The 18,773-nt window shown below is 41.6% G+C and overlaps 1 protein-coding gene across 1 annotated transcript in view; it reads left to right on the top strand.

Moving 5' to 3' along the window:
- Nucleotides 1-18,773, top strand: part of ELAVL4 (ELAV like RNA binding protein 4) — a 107,369-nt gene that overhangs the window by 346 nt on the left and 88,250 nt on the right. The window lies entirely within an intron of this gene.

Genomic DNA, 18,773 nt, shown 5'->3' with positions numbered 1-18,773 from the left:
CAGTTTGAACCCCCACCCCCCTTTAGGGGAGGAGAATGTGCCAACCCCCCTTCTCCACCCACGCACCCCCACCTTACAGCTGGCTTCCCACCTCTGCAGGAATCCCTCTTGTGACTTTAAAAACTAGTTTCTTCAGGAAACTTTCCCCCCAACTCTCCTGGCCTTCATGCCCCTTTCTGGAAGAGGCAGGACAAAGGGAGGGGAAAGCAGAAGGGCTACAGCAGGTGCTCTCTGCTTCTGCCTGCAAAGACTTGTTTGCCAGAGCACTGATGAGCTTAAAAAAAAGGTTAAGGGAACATTGAATTTCATTGCTGGAGCCTCTGGGTTACTTCTTTTTTCTTGTCCCACCATGTTTTGTAGTAGTCCACTTGTTCCAAGAATGTATGTGGAAGAGAATTTTGCTGACAGGACGGTGATCTCAGCCACCCGATCCATCCGTTACCCTTTTTCCATCAGTCAGGAATATCAGTTCAGCCATTTTCTTAATTTAGACTCTGATCTAATAAACTCTTACACAGGAATAATTCCTGTGAGCTAAAATTCTTCAAGTTAAGCCCATTCATGTTTTTTTGGAGGATTCAGACTTGTCTCTAGTCCTTTGTGTTGTTAAGTCTGAAAGATCATTTTCAATGGGAAGGTTTTTCTTTTAACTTTGGGTTTAACTTCAAGGGGGACAAGGAGAATAAGGTAGTACCTTTTAGTGGACCAGCTTCTGTTGATGAAAGAGACAAGCTTTTGAGTTTCACAGAGCTTTTCTTCAGGTGGATCTGGGCACACCACTATTCACTTACTGACTGTGGAAACTTTGAGTAGAGCTGCACATGATGGCAGAATTCATGTTTGATATCTTAGCAGGGAGCACACATTTCTTATTCCAGTGTTTGTTGATTAAGTTGGTCAGTCCTCACTCTGAGGCCTTATTGAGGTTTCTGTGTTATCTTTCTATATTATATGGAAGACCACATAATATTTCAGACAGGGGTTCTCAAACTGTGGGTTGGGACCCCCAAGTGGGTCACAAGCTCATTTTAATGGGGCTGCCAAGGCTGGTGTTAGCCTTGCTGGGGCCAGGGGCCGAAGCCCAAGCCCCACTGCCCAGGGCAAAGGTTACATGCCCCCTGCCCAGGGCAGAAGACCTTGGGCTTCAGCTTTGCCCTCCCTCCCCTGTGCCCGGGGCGGCAGAGCTCCGGTAGGCTTGGTCTTTGGTCTCCCATCCTGGGGTCGTATAGTAATTTTTGTTGTCAGAAGGGGGTCAAGTGAGTTTGTAATGAAGTTTGAGAACCGCTGATTTATTACATACTGGCTATTCAATTTTGGGCCAAAATGTAGCCTTTTTGTTTGAAAAGAGGCGAGGGAGAGCAAATTAAGATGTTGATTTTTGTAAAATTAAAAAATATTTCCTTCCATTTTTTAATTTTTATGGTTTGTTCCCTTGCATTGTTGGAATCTTAAGTGCAAGAACACTGTGCTAGTAAATGAGAAGCATAGCATGCAACAGACTCAAAGCAACAATGAAATTGACAAAAAGAAAAGGAGTACTTGTGGCACCTTAGAGACTAACCAATTTATTTGAGCATGAGCTTTCGTGAGCTACAGCTCACTTCATCGGATGCATACTGTGGAAACTGCAGAAGACATTATATACACAGAGACCATGAAACAATACCTCCTCCCACCCCACTCTCCTGGTAATAGCTTATCTAAAGTGATCATCAAGTTGGGCCATTTCCAGCACAAATCCAGGTTTTCTCACCTCCCCACCCCCGTCCAAAAACCACACACACAAACTCACTCTCCTGCTGGTAATAGCTTATCCAAAGTGACCACTCTCCTCACAGTGTGTATGAAAATCAAATGAAATTGACAGTCTGCTTTTACTGTACAAGCTGAGTGAAATGCAGAACAGCGAAGTAAGCATAAATAGAGAAAAGTAAATTAGATTTTTAAAGTAGGTAATGTTTGAAGATGTTAGAAAGTTATCACATTTAATTCATTGATAATACTCTGAGGTGTTTCAGGAACAGATAAGGAAAGATCATACCAAAATAATTTGTGACACTTAAAAAAAAAAATCAGTTCGATTGTGAAACTTACTTGCTATTCAGAGGAATCATAGAATCATAGAATATCAGGGTTGGAAGGGACCCCAGAAGGTCATCTAGTCCAACCCCCTGCTCGAAGCAGGACCAATTCCCAGTTAAAGCAGGACCAATTCCCAGTTAAATCCCAGCCAGGGCTTTGTCAAGCCTGACCTTAAAAACCTCTAAGGAAGGAGATTCTACCACCTCCCTAGGTAACGCATTCCAGTGTTTCACCACCCTCTTAGTGAAAAAGTTTTTCCTAATATCCAATCTAAACCTCCCCCACTGCAACTTGAGACCATTACTCCTCGTTCTGTCATCTGCTACCATTGAGAACAGTCTAGAGCCATCCTCTTTGGAGCCCCCTTTCAGGTAGTTGAAAGCAGCTATCAAATCCCCCCTCATTCTTCTCTTCTGCAGGCTAAACAATCCCAGCTCCCTCAGCCTCTCCTCATAAGTCATGTGTTCCAGACCCCTAATCATTTTTGCTGCCCTTCGCTGGACTCTTTCCAATTTATCCACATCCTTCTTGTAGTGTGGGGCCCAAAACTGGACACAGTACTCCAGATGAGGCCTCACCAATGTCGAATAGAGGGGAACGATCACGTCCCTCGATCTGCTCGCTATGCCCCTACTTATACATCCCAAAATGCCATTGGCCTTCTTGGCAACAAGGGCACACTGCTGACTCATATCCAGCTTCTCGTCCACTGTCACCCCTAGGTCCTTTTCCGCAGAACTGCTGCCTAGCCATTCGGTCCCTAGTCTGTAGCTGTGCATTGGGTTTTTCCATCCTAAGTGCAGGATCCTGCACTTATCCTTATTGAACCTCATCAGATTTCTTTTGGCCCAATCCTCCAATTTGTCTAGGTCCTTCTGTATCCTATCCCTCCCCTCCAGCGTATCTACCACTCCTCCCAGTTTAGTATCATCTGCAAATTTGCTGAGAGTGCAATCCACACCATCCTCCAGATCATTTATGAAGATATTGAACAAAACCGGCCCCAGGACCGACCCTTGGGGCACTCCACTTGATACCGGCTGCCAACTAGACATGGAGCCATTGATCACTACCCGTTGAGCCTGACAATCTAGCCAGCTTTCTACCCACCTTATAGTGCATTCATCCAGCCCATACTTCCGTAACTTGCTGACAAGAATACTGTGGGAGACCGTGTCAGAAGCTTTGCTAAAGTCAAGAAACAATACATCCACTGCTTTCCCTTCATCCACAGAACCAGTAATCTCATCATAAAAGGCGATTAGATTAGTCAGGCATGACCTTCCCTTGGTGAATCCATGCTGGCTGTTCCTGATCACTTTCCTCTCATGCAAGTGCTTCAGGATTGATTCTTTGAGGACCTGCTCCATGATTTTTCCAGGGACTGAGGTGAGGCTGACTGGCCTGTAGTTCCCAGGATCCTCCTTCTTCCCTTTTTTAAAGATTGGCACTACATTAGCCTTTTTCTAGTCATCCGGGACTTCCCCCGTTTGCCACGAGTTTTCAAAGATAATGGCCAATGGCTCTGCAATCACAGCCGCCAATTCCTTCAGCACTCTCGGATGCAACTCGTCCTGCCCCATGGACTTGTGCACGTCCAGCTTTTCTAAATAGTCCCTAACCACCTCTATCTCCACAGAGGGCTGGCCATCTCTTCCCCATTTTGTGATGCCCAGCGCAGCAGTCTGGGAGCTGACCTTGTTAGTGAAAACAGAGGCAAAAAAAGCATTGAGTACATTAGCTTTTTCCACATCCTCTGTCACTAGGTTGCCTCCCTCATTCAGTAAGGGGCCCACACTTTCCTTGGCTTTCTTCTTGTTGCCAACATACCTGAAAAGTCCTTTGCACAGAAGCAAGCATTTACTCCATGAAAAACATTAGAAAAACATTGCCTAAATGCAAAATGAGTATCTGGCTTTGGTAGTGGGGAGGTCTTTCCATTCATGAGGAGGTATGAATGCTCCCCTGGATGATGGTGGTGTGGGTGTTTTACACTCGTCGCCAGCCCCAGATTTGGTGTTGGTAGCAAGGAACTGAGCTTATGTACTTCCATTTTTATTTACATTTCAAGGATTCTTGGGGATTCAGTTAACATTTTTTAACCAAATGCTAGAAAGGAAATTTTATAAGTTTATTACTAAGTGCTGGAAGAGCAATATCTCAAATTTAGAAGCTAGAACCCAAGTAGAATTTCAAGTTAAACCTATGGCTACAGAGCTGGTTTAAACAGTATGAGTTTTCATGAGAGCCTGGGTGGGGAGGAAGAAGGTATGTCTGCGCCAAAGGATCTGCCTAACTGGTTTGTAAACCTTGGGGGTGGAGGGGTGTCACCAATCTGATGTCTTTGCAAAGGAACCAAAAATGCTGCTACTGGTCCTGGGACCTGTCTTACTTTGGGAGCCGGGGGGAAACGTATACAGAGAACCACCATTGTTTGGGGCTGTTAGGGAATTCAAACTTGGAGATGGAAGAGCTATGGCCGATTGTCTCCCGGCTGTTCTGGGAGTAAATAGGACTCTTGATCTGTGTGTGTCATTTCTTTGTTTTGGGGGAGATAACTCACTTGTGTATCCCTCATGAGAAGTAAATGCAAAAGGACTGTTGAGGGTAAATAATTCCAAAACAACAAAATGGCAGCTCTGCTCCTATTTTGTATGACCTTTGTGAAGGGTAACTGGCTTCAAAGCCTGATTCTCCCACTCTTCGCAGGAAGGGCCTGAGTATGAACTCTGCAGCCTCGTGAAACCTGTGACATAGTCACTGTTGCTCTTGCTAGCTCAGGGCTCAGATTGTGCTGGTATGTGGCAGCATACTGAACCAAAACTTTTTTGGGGAATCCTTCAGCGTCTCCTAAATTTAAGATGGTAGTCTTAAAAGTTGTGTCTGGCCCTTGTGGTTGCAGAGATGACTTTCCAGATGAAGGCTATAGCAAATCTTCATCTAGATAGAAACAATAGATGTGAGAGACATATCAGCTTTACCAGTTTTGCTCAATGGGGTGCTGATGCTGAAGTCTGAAGATAAAAATGTTGACATTTAAGTTAACTATTTCACTGCTGATCATTTTGGCAGTAGCATCCAGATATTGTATGTGGAGCTTTCCCTTCTCTCCCACTCTGACTTCTGGGGCTATTACAGCTGGCAGTCAAAGGAGGAGGAAATAGCGCTTCATGTCCCCCTTATAGAATAAAGTCCATAGTGTATTTTTCTAAATAATTTTAGATTGTTTCTGCTATTTATTTTTTTCTGTTTGAGTTTCCATCAGTATGAATTGTTATACTCTACAAACAATTGACATGGGGACAGTTTTGAAGAGCAGCAAAGGTATTTCGAATGTGAATGTATCCATGTGGAAATGTGGGTGGGAGAAGTAAAACTCTTTTAATTTTCACAGTTGAAGTCCTGTTAGCTGTGCCTGCCTTTCAATCTTAGGGGAAGTACATTCCCAACAGTAAACCTGTGTGAAACTTTGTCTGCTTTCTAAGCTGTCCTAGCTACCTGGATAATGGTAAAACATCTTGCAGAATTCAGTACTGACAGATGCTGATATCTTTACATCTAATCAGTAGTAAATATGGACCCATTCAGTATGTTAAGGGTATTATAATTATATACATCATAATAGAGTAATCCTGTTCAGCACAGAAGGATGGCTGTATATAAAAGGAAGTTAGTCACAAGAAGGCATAATTTTCATGTTATCACATAAAGTTAAACTTACGTGCAATTCTCTTTGGTTCTGCCATATCTTTAAATGATTTTGCAATGGAAGAAACCCACTTTTAACAAAAAACAAAGAAAAAACCTGAGGATTTAACCAGCAAGCTAGAAAATGATGATTAAAAACTAATACTGACCAAAGAACTTCCTGATCGCTTACAATTAGCCTGTGTCCTTCATAGAACGGATCCAGAATTATTTTTCTTAGAAAGTACTGGATGTACGCCAATGGTTTTTTTAAAATAGCTCTTGCTGATTTTCTCTTACAATTTCTAATTAAAAGTTGAGATGTATTTGATAATTATGGTCTACCTATTTAGCATTTAGAAAAATGCTGCCTTAATACAGCACTGATCTTTCTCTGAGATCTTGCATGGTAGTTTTCCTTTGGGTTTAAAGGAAATGATGATCAGCCTTATACATGTTCTGTTTCCAGGTGCCAGTAAAAGAGACTCTTTGAAAACGATAGCTCAACAAACAGACGTTTAATGTTCTACTATGACCTACTACAGCTAGTCATAGATTGACTTTAAATTGCTGAGTGCTTAAAACCAGACCAAAATGCTAGTGAGTTTCTCGGGTTTCTTCAGTGGTTTGGTTTTGGGTTTTATTTTTCTTTGGTGGGGAAAGAGGGCTACAGTGGAGGATCTAAACAAATATATTTGTTGTTTGTAACCTATTTTTTGTCTATTTATTCCCCAAAACCTGTTTGTTGCTGATGTAACATGAAATCAAATAGAACATTTTTTTAATCTCTTGAAAGAAGGAAAATCATGCTGAAAGTCACTGTATATTATGTAGTATAAAGAGCATTACTTTGAGTCAGGCTTGGTGCCCCATTACCAAAAGGTGACTGTTACAAAATATTACAGTTGCTTATTCACATAATTGATGCAGGTTTGTGAAATTCCAAAAGTGTCTGTAGTCTTGTTGAAAGAATAAATTTATTTTTAAAAGATAAAAAGGTTTTAAAAGACCACATCAGTACTTCTTTAGAATTAGAAAAAATAATGATGTGAGCACTTCAGTACCCTGATGTGATTTTAAATTTGGTATAAGCTGGTGATTTGGGGGTTGTGACTGTTCATTTTCAGATTTGTTCTGTTTTAATACACTACCTTGACACTGAAAAGAAAAAGGCAAAATAAATAAAAACTATATTTTGCACTCTTGTTTTCTCTCTGCTGATTATGTAGCAACAGTAGTTAATTAACAGTATTATTCTCAGAGCTGTGCTGACATTATTGCCAGTATACTAGAAGGGAAGCAAATACAAGGCCATATACATTCTGCCTTCGATTAAAAGGGTGAAAAATATTTGTTTGCCAAGTTAAAAGGGAGAAAATAGAGATTAGACCATAGGACTAACAGTCAGGATTCTTGGGTTCTGTTCCTAGCTTTTTCCCAGATTCTCTTCGGGACCTTGAACAAGTCACTTAAGACTGTTCTACACTTAAGTTTTACTTGCATCGCTATGTCAGTTAGGGGCGTAATTTTTTTTTCTTTGTTTAAGGTGGTGGATTTGATTTAAATCACTAGTGAGGAAGACTCAATTTAATTATGGTTTTCTACATAAAAGTACATTCTTGTTAGTTGTTATAACCTTAGAAGGTACACACTATACATTTTTAAACAGTGATTTATACGGAAAACTTTTCAGATCAGTTTTACAGCTATATCAGAAAATGAATGATTGTTTGGTTATTTCATTTACCAAACGTAATTGAAGCAGACAGTTCACCTCCCAATGATTTCATAAATATCTCCAACAGATTAATCATTAATATTTGGAGGATTTTCTTGCCATGCTGTATTAGGAGGAGAACATCACCAGACAGACGTTTAAATTGTTTTAGTTAAATAAAACAACAATGTTAAGTATTCTGGATTTTTTTTTCAACAGCAAACATATAATATTATAACAAAACAAGCATATGTCCCTCACTTCTCACATTTATTTCCAGACTTCTTCTGTTGTCCAGATCTGTTCCACCCCCAACAATCTTCTATTCATTGAAATTTTTGAAACTTTGAACTTTTAGAGAGAGGTAAGGGATTGACTCTGTGTACACAAATTTGCAGAGGGATAATAGAGTTAAGGTCTGTTATTTCTCACCTCTATATATTATTTATTTAAAAACATTTTTGCTGTTAACAAGCATGTTACTTCTGGAGAAACACATCCACAGTTTGAGACCTGCAAAACTAAACATCTCTGATGGTATCTTCTAGACTGAGCACTGAGTCAAACTGACTACTTTGGTAGTCAAAGATAGAAACCTAAATGATCTATACAGAAGGGCCCTGGAACCCCATAAGATTGGGTCCCTAATCCATGAACTATTGGAACTCATTTACAAAACTTTTCTTAAACATTACATGAATATATTGTCTCATGCTCTAGAATTAGAATTTATAATCCTTATTCCATGATGAGATATCTTTGAGCTATAATGTATCTTAATTAAACTATCTTTAGATAGGTTTTTTTCCTCAAAAACCTTTTTATCAAAACAATCATTGATTTTTATCCACCCTGTTTTTTAACCAACATAGCTATGCCAATGGAAGCCCACATGTAGATGCGTTTATACTGGTATAAACTCTATTGGTATGAGTGCTTTTTAACTGCATCCACACAAGAGGTTTGTTGTTATAGCTAACTGATGACTAAACCAGGAAAACACTCAGTGCTGATAAAGCCTTAAGGGGGCCTGATGTTTGTAAAGCCTGATTCAATTGATGTGATTTTAGGGTGGGACTTTCAAAGGAGCCTAAGGGAATCAGACCACCAATTCCCATTAACCCTCGTATGCCCCACTGAACATCTCTTAGTACTTATGTATCTGATTTGATGGTTCCTTCAGGTACTTGGGGCTTGTCTACACTGACAATTTACAGCGCTGCAACTTTCTCGCTCAGGGGTGTGAAAAAACACCCCCCTGAGCACAGCAAGTTTCAGTGCTGTAAAGCGCCAGTGTAAACAATGCACCAGCACTGGGAGCCGTACCTTTCGTTGAGGTGGGAGAGGCACTGTGCCGTGACCACACAAGCCACGTTAAAGCGCTGCCAGTGTAGACTAGCCCTTAGACTTGTGTAATTTTCTGATCCTCTGTGTCCCAGTTGAGTTGTTTATAAGATGCAGAACTCTTGCCTGTGGAGTGTTTGAGAACACTGGATGAAAGGCCGTAGATAACTGAAAAGTGATATTATTATGACATGCTCCAAGACCCCTCTTCATTTCTTCCGTAATACAGTTAGCCTAATGGTAGCAAAAAGCACCCCCTGGATATACAGACAGAAATAAATTCAAGTTTGTGGCCCTTCACAGGTTCTCAAAGACCTTGCTGTGAGAGTAAGTGTATTTCGCTGGTTGGTCAGGAGAGGCCTAAATCTTGGTACAAGGAGAGTCAATGCCATACTTTCCTAATTTGCTCTGTTGTGAGGAAGCTCAAGGCTAGTGAATTTGGAAGAGTCAGTGCCAAAACCTTTGGAGTAATTTGATTGGTGGTGCCTCTTTACTCATATGAGATCAGTGAATGACCTTGCAGCTTCAGAGATTTAAAAAAAAAAAAAAAAAAAAGTATTTTTCAAGTTAGTAATGTTCTGAATGCTCCTCTTACACAGGTCATCTGGGTTCAGAGCATTATTCTAAAGTTGCAGGATTGTGTAATATTATATGCAGGTAGCCTTTAAAACATGGGTTTATGGAGAGGTGAAATAGTATTTCTGTCAGTGTCTTGTATAACACTGCCAAAGGCTGAGTGAGAAGTTCAGCAGCAATAAATCCTGCCTATGTAGAGTGAGACTTCATGCCGTGCTAGAGAGCTCCAGTCCATCAGATAGACTTCACAGGCAATGGAAATTGCCTTTATTCTTTTAAATGACTCGACATCTCTTCTTTCTCCAATCCGTCCTATTTTCCCACCATCGTATGCTGACTCAACAGTAAGGCTATGTGTAGTTACATGCCACAGTGAAACGCATGCTGTGTCCACATGATGGTGTGTAGCTGTGTGTGTCAGTGAAAGGCTCTGGCAGAGGAGAGACAGCAGGGAAAGGCTTCAGCCTCTCACTGGTTGGAGCCTTTCCATTCTGCCAGAGTTTCTCTGCAGCAGGGAGCTGGCAGAGCCTTTCCACACTGCCTCCCCTCCTCCAGAGCCTTTCTTCGCTGCTGGAGTCTTCCTGCGATGGATAAAGGCTCCTGCAGCAGGACACTACACTGTTAAAAATAGCAGTGTTGATTGAGAGGCACAACTTGGGCAAAAAGAGAGCTGTGTAGCCCACAACCTTTGGGCATTACTTTACTCTCCTAAGCTGTGCCTCACTGTCTGCGCTGCTGGTGGGCTACACAAGTATGTATGCTACATACTGCCGAAAGAAGCATACAGTGTAGATGCACCTTAACTCTCAGGCCAGCCAGGTTTCCACTTCATCAGCAGGACCTTAAAGGGAGAGAACTTGCTGTCCGTCCACATGTCCCACAGCTGGCAGGGTGACTGTAGGGGTGAGAAACTCACTGCCTGGCCCAGATATCTTCTTCTGGTAGCAGAAGGGAAGGAAGCTAATAGCCAGGCTTCCCCTCTCTATTCTTCCCCACCCCCCTTTTATGCTCTGACCTTGTATGCTGTGACAGCATAGAACACACCCCGCCACTCCCCTTACACAGATGGTCTAGTTAATGAGTAAATTTCTGAAGGAAGTAGAAATGTGAATCAGGGTGATTAACATAACATCCATTGCTACATTTAAAAATCAGATCAAAAAGTAAATGCAGGAGCTCTGTGTAGGATGTTTTATGGGTCTTTTTTTTAAAAAAATTCTATGGAGACTTTTAGATGGTCTCTTCCCCTCCCCCCCAAGTGTTGGGGCTGGGGAGGGGGGTTTCAAGATGTTAATCATCCACTAAATGCTTTCAGAGATTAATTAAGGCTGTACAGATTATTGTCCTCCTACCATCCATGTTCTCTAAAATCAAGTTTCTTCACCTCCTGTCCTCGGTGAAAGGCTCTTTTTCCTGTCTGCGCAGTTATGCCTTTCACTTTTTAAGCTTTTCTTGTTGGTTTTATGATTCCCTCCTCCCTATCCATTCTGTTGATACTCTTATTTACAGTCACATCACCCAGCAAGATGAAGGGAAGTTTGAAACCCTTTCCTGTAAAGCTTTTCACAGGGACAGAGTAATCCTGCCTGCAGACTCTGGTTTCTTTCCTGTTGAAATTTCAGACACTCATTTAAGAGAGGAAATGGTTTTCCTCTGTGTTTTAGAACCTGTTCTTCTGATGAGGACACATTGAGGTACAAACTAGACATTAGGAAGGAACTTGAAATATTGGGCCCAATCCTCAGTTAGAATTTCACAGTGAAAGTCCAGGTGATGTGCAAAGGTGGCTTTCACACTAATTTACATTCCCCTGATTCTCCTGCTGCTCTGTGTAGGCTGTTTCTTCTGCAGCCTCTTCCCACTGAAGCCTCCTCTCTCTGTCCATTTCAACCCAACATAAGAGAGCCAAAAATGCAGTTTAGGATGAGTGTGCCATTGGGGATGTCAGAATCATAGAAGAGTAAGGTTGAAAGAGACCTCAGGAGGAGAGACCTCAAAGCAGGACCAACACCAACTAAATCATCCCAGCCAGGGCGTTGTCAAGACTGGCCTTAAAAACCTCTAAGCTTTGAGATTCCACCATCTCCATAGGTAACCCATTCCAGAGCTTCACCACCCTCCTAGTGAAATAGTGTTTCCTAATATCCAACCTAGACCTCCCCCACTGCAACTTGTAGACCATTGCTCCTTGTTCTGTCATCTGCTACCATTGAGAACAGCCGAGCACCATCCTCTTTGGAACCCCCCTTCAGGTAGTTGAAAGCTGCTATCAAATCCCACCTCACTCTTCTCTTCTGCAGACTAAACAAGCCCAGTTCCCTCAGCATCTCCGCATAAGTGATGTGCCCCAGCCCCTTAATCATTTTTGTTGCCCTCCACTGGACTCTCTCCAATTTGTACACATCCTTTCTGTAGTGGAAGGCCCAAAACTGGACATGGTACTCCAGATGTGGCCTCACCAGTGCCGAATAGAGGGAAATAATCACTTCCCTTGATCTTCTGGCAGTGCTTCTACTAATGCAGCCCAATATGCCGTTCGCCTTCTTGCCAACAAGGACACACTGCTAACTCATATCCAACTTCTCATCCACTGTAATCCCCGGGTCCTTTTCTGTAGAATTGCTGCATAGCCAGTCGGTCCCCAGCCTGTAGCAGTGCATGGGATCCTTCTGTCCTAAGTGCAGGACTCTGCACTTGTCCTTGTTGAACCTCATTGGATTTCTTTTGGCCCAATCCTCCAATTTGTCTAGGTCACTCTGGACCCTATTGCTACTCTCCAGCATATCTATCTCTCCCCCATCTTAGTGTCATCTGCAAACTTGCTGAGGGTGCAATCCACACCATCATCCAGATCATTAATAAAGGCATATTTCAGAGTAACAGCCGTGTTAGTCTGTATTTGCAAAAAGAAAAGGAGTCCTTGTGGCACCTTAGAGACTAACCAATTTATCTGAGCATAAGCTTTCGTGAGCTACAGCTCACTTCATCGGATGCATACTGTGGAAAGTACACGAGATCTTTCTATACACACAAAGCATGAAAAAATGGGTGTTTACCACTACAAAAGGTTTTCTCTCCCCCCACCCCACTCTCGTGCTGGTAATAGCTTATCTAAAGTGATCACTCTCCTTATAATGTGTATGATAATCAAGTTGGGCCATTTCCAGCACAGATCCAGGTTTTCACCCCCCCCTCCCCCGCACAAACCCACTCTCCTGTTGGTAATAGCTTATGGGGGGGGGGTGAAAACCTGGATCTGTGCTGGAAATGGCCCAACTTGATTATCATACACATTATAAGGAGAGTGATCACTTTAGATAAGCTATTACCAGCACGAGAGTGGGGTGGGGGGAGAGAAAACCTTTTGTAGTGGTAAACACCCATTTTTTCATGCTTTGTGTGTATAGAAAGATCTCGTGTACTTTCCACAGTATGCATCCGATGAAGTGAGCTGTAGCTCACGAAAGCTTATGCTCAGATAAATTGGTTAGTCTCTAAGGTGCCACAAGTACTCCTTTTATCATTAATAAAGATGTTGAACAAAACCGGCAAGAATACTGTGGAAGACTATATTAAAAGCTTTGCTAAAGTCAAGATATATCCCGTCCACTGCTTTCCCCACATCCACAGAGCCAGTTATCTCATCATGGAAGGCAGTCAGCTTGGTCAGGTATGACTTGCCCTTGGTGAATCCATGTTGACTGTTCCTGATCACCTTCCTCTCCTCCAAGTGCTTCAAAATGGTTTCCTTGAGGACCTGCTCCATGCTTTTTCCGGGGACTGAGGTGAGGCTAACCAGTCTCTAGTTCTCTGGGTTCTCCTTCCCTTTTTTAAAAGATGGGCACTATATTTGCCTTTTTCCAATTATCCGGGACCTCCCCTGATCGCCACGAGTTTTCAGAGATAATGGCCAATGGCTCTGCAATCACATCCACTTCCCATTCTCCTCACTGGCACCCCTCTTCCTCTGTTAAATCTGCAACGGGGATCATGTGTGGCATGAGCCCTCTCGTTAGCTCTGCAGCCCTGGAGGATGACCCTTATGGTGGGCTGGTTTTGGGGGGCAGATTATTTCTTTGTTGGTGGGCAAAGAAGATATGCTCGGGAAAGAGGCCTCTTGAACACTCACAATCTTTCCATAAAAGCAATCTCTTATTTCGTTGTATTTGAGGATGTGAAGGGGTTCTGCGGTTTTATCGAGGGCTTTAACTAAGTGGATTAAGGGTTGATGGTGTTTTTAGAGATTATTCTGTCAGGGTAATGTGAGCTTCTTGGGCAGAAGGAAGAGGCACACACTTTGGAAACTTTCACACTTCCATTTTCAGTACATAGGTCCATATTTTAAAAAAAAAATGCTTGAATTTAGACTCCTAAATAAGTGGCATGATTTTCGAAGTGTTGAGTCCTCAGTAGTCCCCAGCAATGTCAGTGGAAATTATTGGTTAATATTTTGATTGCATTTTACATTTATATGATGCCTTTAATCCAAAAGGTCCCAAACCACTTCACAAACTGAAATTTCCATGTTAGCTGCTAAAGCGCACTGTTGTATAGTGCACAGTCATACTGCTTGACACTGTAGGACAGAAGGTAAAAGATACCCTATGCAGTTTCAATTTCAGGGAAGAACTGAGGGGGAAGAGAATAAGTACATTCATTGGAATTTTGCTGGGGCACCAACACTGAAAGTTTTTCTCTGAAAAGTGCTGTAGGATAATTTCTACCGTTAAGACAGCCCTATGCTTATGGAAATTTTAAAAACAGGCTAACATCTCCTCTTAATATTAAAGGTTTTTTAAAATATAAATTTTCTTTACTTGGTAGGCCAACAGCTGTTACTGGCTCTCCCATGAAACACATTTTAAAAAGTGTATTTTCACCTCATGCACTGTAATATTTTTAGGTTCCATTGCATATCTTTGGAACAATGTTAAAAATAGAGCTCTTCTAGTTTGTTAGGTGAGTGTTCAATAAGGGATCTTTTAAAATGTCGGAAGTACAATTAAGCTTTATCTGAACAGATCAGAGTATGTCTAGGCACAAGTTCGAAAGCATCCAGTGATACTATTAAAAGAAAGATTGCTTGTTGTTGCATTGGGGAATCCCTATAAAACTTCAGGAAAATTGCCAGAAAGAATATAAATGCATTCCAGCAATGGAATGAGAGATGCTTAACCTATCCAGCCACTAGCCACCGCCTTCCAGTTTTTCAGCGTAGCTATTTTGATATGATTGTTGCCTTGGACAGTCATAAGTTATAGTGGAACTAATTTATATTTGGGGCTCCTGCTGTTTTGCAGCTGCGGAATTTGCTGAGAATTGTGTTCCAGAATCCAAGCAGCTCATTTTAAAACAAAATCATGATTGTGAGGGAACCTTTGATAATAAGCCACACAGCCTCGTTTTTGAAAAGGTGGGAAAGCAGCTTGCATCCTTCAAGACAAACCCAGCTATTACTAGAGCTGCTCTGTAGAGATCAACCTAAACCATCTAGATTTTACTTTGAGGTTGCAATACAAGGCAGCACTGAAGGGCCTTAGCCTTGCCTTCAATTCTTTCTTCCTTCTACTAGCTGTCACTTCCATGGATCCAAGACCTTAAGAGGAACGTAAATTGTTATAACTAACAGTTGAGAGAGATGAGGACAATATTAGACCTTGTTCTCTTGGTAATCCACTTTCTTTTCGTTGCTGTCGTGGAGGCTGTTGACATATAGAATATCATTAAGACAGGCAAGGCTTGCCATTTCCTGCTGTTCGCCTCCCTGGTCTGGAGATTTTTGGCTCCAAACTTCATTTAAAGATTTGCTTTCTTCAAGGAGGTGCCCCTTGATGTAACCTAGATCACGCACTTCATGTGGTAAATACCAGGGCCTCAGTCCCATTTGAGAACCAGAGAAACCTAGAATATTCTTGAGCAAGAGCTCCTAGTACATGATTTCCTTGGTAGGTCCCCAGGCAAATTCCATCTTAAGCTCTTCAGATTTTGTTACCTCAAGCAATGTTTACATTCCATCAAATGCTATAAATGCTCCACCAGATCTAGGACAGCTTCTGAAAGAGAGGTCTTTTTCTCTCTGGAGAAGAGGCCCCTTACTCCTGAATGAGCAGGAGGAGGTCTCCTCTGCTTGGTGGATGTGATTATTCCCCTCTATTCGGGACTGTTGAGGCCACATCTGGAGTATTGCGTCCAGTTTTGGGCCCCCCCCCCACTACAGAAAGGATGTGGACAAATTGGAAAGAGTCCAGCGGAGGGCAGTGAAAATGATTAGGGGGCTGGGGCAAATGACTTATGAGGAAAGGCTGAGGGAACTGGGCTTGTTTAGTCTGCAGAAGAGAAGAGTGAGGTGGGATTTGATAGCAGCTTTCAACTACCTGAAGGGGGGTTCCAAAGAGGATGGAGCTCGGCTGTTCTCAGTGGTAGCAGATGACCGAACAAGAAGCAATGGTCTCAAGTTGCAGTGGAGGAGGTCTAGATTGGATATTAGGAAAAACTGTTTCACTAGAAGGGTGTTGAAGCACTGGAATGGGTTACCTAGGGAGGTGGTGGAATCTCCTTCCTTAGAGGTTTTTAAGGCCTTGACAAAGCCCTGGCTGGGATGATTTTGTTAGTGTTGGTCCTGTTTTGAGCAGGGGGTTGGACTAGATGACCTCCTGAAGTTTCTTCCAACCATAATCTTCTATGATGCTGTCCATCATAGGTCAAGACTACTGTACATAATCTGGTCCTTCCTGTCCTCTGAAAAGGCAATACTTTCTCTCACCTTGGAGCACTTGCTTACCCACTTAAGGAGGAAAGAGCAATTTACCATCTCTGTTTCAAGATTTTCAAAAAGATAACGAAAGTGGGGGAAAGCACAATACCAGGGCTTAACTTCAAGTGTTTAAATCAACTCACCCAGTTCAAGATGGAGGCCCTCCAATCAATGTGAGTAGTCATAGAACTGGTGGAATGTCTTATGTTGTTAGACTGGAAGACTTGTACCCTTCAGATATGGATCTTGAAAGTTCACTAGAAGTACCTGGGATTTGCCATAATTTGCCATCTCTGTTTTGTTTCCTGTGAAAATCTCAATCATGCTGCTGCATTTATGGAATCTGATCTGTGAAAAACTGGGGGAGGGAGATATGGTTAGTTCACAGGAGTGGGAGTATCTGACTCCTGAATTCTAATCTAGCCTGTGACACTGATCTTCTGCAACCTGGGACAACTCTCTCAATCTCTACCATTATTTGTCCATCTGTAAATTGTACATAATCCACCCAATACCCTTTATTATTTAATTGATACTTGTAGAGTGCTTTTCAATAAGATTGGTGCACATTGAGGCACAGTGTAAAGCTTACTTGTGCAATTAGGCCATTTATAAACTTTTATTTTTTCACTACTGTAGAATGACTTGCATTCGTTTTTAGGGTACACAGTGATGATTTTTTTTTTAATTGAGTCAATGATGGGGTTGACACAGATGTGGCTGTGAGCTGTTCTTTAATATACAATTATGAGATTTCATGACAGTAGACACAAAATATATGAATATAAATAAAACATGCTATATAAGTACTAAGCATTATTAATTTTCCAGGATATTCATAGTTATATAGTTCCTGAGGCATATTATCCTCCTTATTATTCTGTTCTGTGTCTCTTCCAGTATCCTTCCTGTACTGAAGATGTGGCCTTGCCAGCCATTTGCACACTGCATGACAATCTCTTCTGATTTCTGTTTTGTCCCTCTGTTCTGATGTATTCTGGTATCCTGCTGCTGGACATCCTGTTTCTTTCCTTCCAGCATTTTCCATTGGAATATTTTCTTGATCACCTTGTTACATCTTGTAAACAAAAGGACATTAGTCCCCATTTTCAGTCTTCAGCTTTCTCCTCATTACTAAGATTTCTTGGTTTAGGTATTCTATAGTACTAATTTATCACTTTAGGTCAGCTGACATTTCCATTCTTGTTCTGAGCCCAAAGATGAATTTTTGGGGAAAGTATAGGCCAAATCTCTTAAGCTGCTGTTGAGTTTGGTAAGTTTGGGGCAGAGGAACTTTTCACACTTCAAGAAAACCATTTGCTCAGACAAGAACAGATTAAAAATGACTGAACTTTGCATGTGAATCTTTCTAGTAGTCTAGATTTCTTTGATGACTAGTTCATTTAGTTATTTACAAGCAGATACATTAAAACAATTCAGTGATTAACCTGTGAACACTTTTTTTCGTTTTGTGTACTATAGGTACTTTGCCAACAGTAGAAGCAGCAGTGCTTGCTATGGTATATTAACATCTATATAGAAAGTTTTTAGCTTTCTCCACTGGCAGAGTTCATTCTGCTTATAAATCCTGGAATGGCAAAGTGTGTCATTTACAATGTCTGCTGGTGAATCCAAGCTTCAATAGCTCTAGATTTAAAAGGGAAAAAAACCCCATGGAATTGAAAATATAAAAATGTTGTTTACTTGTAATACTAAGGTTAAATGGTTAGGAAGTGGAAGAATGTATATGTCTCGTTGCAATATTTAACTTGGCTAGTTATATCAGTTACTTCTTGTTTTCCTGTGTTTCCTTTTGAATGCGTGCTTTAATAAAATGTATTAAATGCATATCAGACATACAGAACAAGCAATATGACTGAGGCCTGGTCTACATGACACAGGTTGACGCAAGGTGGGTCAAGTAAGCAGGAAGTTGCCCCTTTGCTTTAAAGCCCTGCGAACTGGCACTGTGCTCTATCAGTCCCAAGCAGAAGAGAGACTGTAGTGCTTACAACTTTTGGGGATCAAGGGGAGTGAGTTCAGTATCTTACGTTTCAGTTTCTCTCGTGAATACACTGACAGTGGTAGCTCTGTGTGTTGTGTCTGCAGCTGCTGCATTGTGGCTGTGATGTTGCACCTCCTAATGCTTTATGGAAATATGCTTATGAATGTAAATATGACATAACTGGAATATGTTTTATGCTCCATATGCCATGTAACATATCTCTGCAAAGGTTATGATCTACTGAATATATTCTTCCTATTTGTATGCATGTATCATTTTTGTATTCAAAGTTATGAATATTGGCTGTGTACTTGTTTGATTTTAAGTAGCCTTAGTAAGGCATTTGGTCAGCTTCTTTAGAAAGGAATTTGCAAGTTAAGTGCCCAATCAAGAAACACTTAATGGACAATGGATCTTGGAAGACTCCAATCCACATAAGAAGTCTACTTGAGGACGTTTAAGGTAGCATGTGAACAATGGCTGCTACCTGTAAGTTCTGATTCATGCATGGACATGTGACTCCAAAACTCCATTTTGTAGCTGGATTCTACACAGGGGGAGAGAGGGTGTCCCCCAACAAGAGAGTCTATTTAAACCCCTGGGAGACC

The sequence above is a fragment of the Lepidochelys kempii genome, chromosome 8 (assembly GCF_965140265.1).
Source record: "Lepidochelys kempii isolate rLepKem1 chromosome 8, rLepKem1.hap2, whole genome shotgun sequence".
In the NCBI taxonomy this organism is placed as follows: domain Eukaryota; kingdom Metazoa; phylum Chordata; order Testudines; family Cheloniidae; genus Lepidochelys; species Lepidochelys kempii.
The sequence above is the reverse complement of the archived record's forward strand: the minus strand, read 5'-3'. Positions and strand labels throughout refer to the sequence as shown.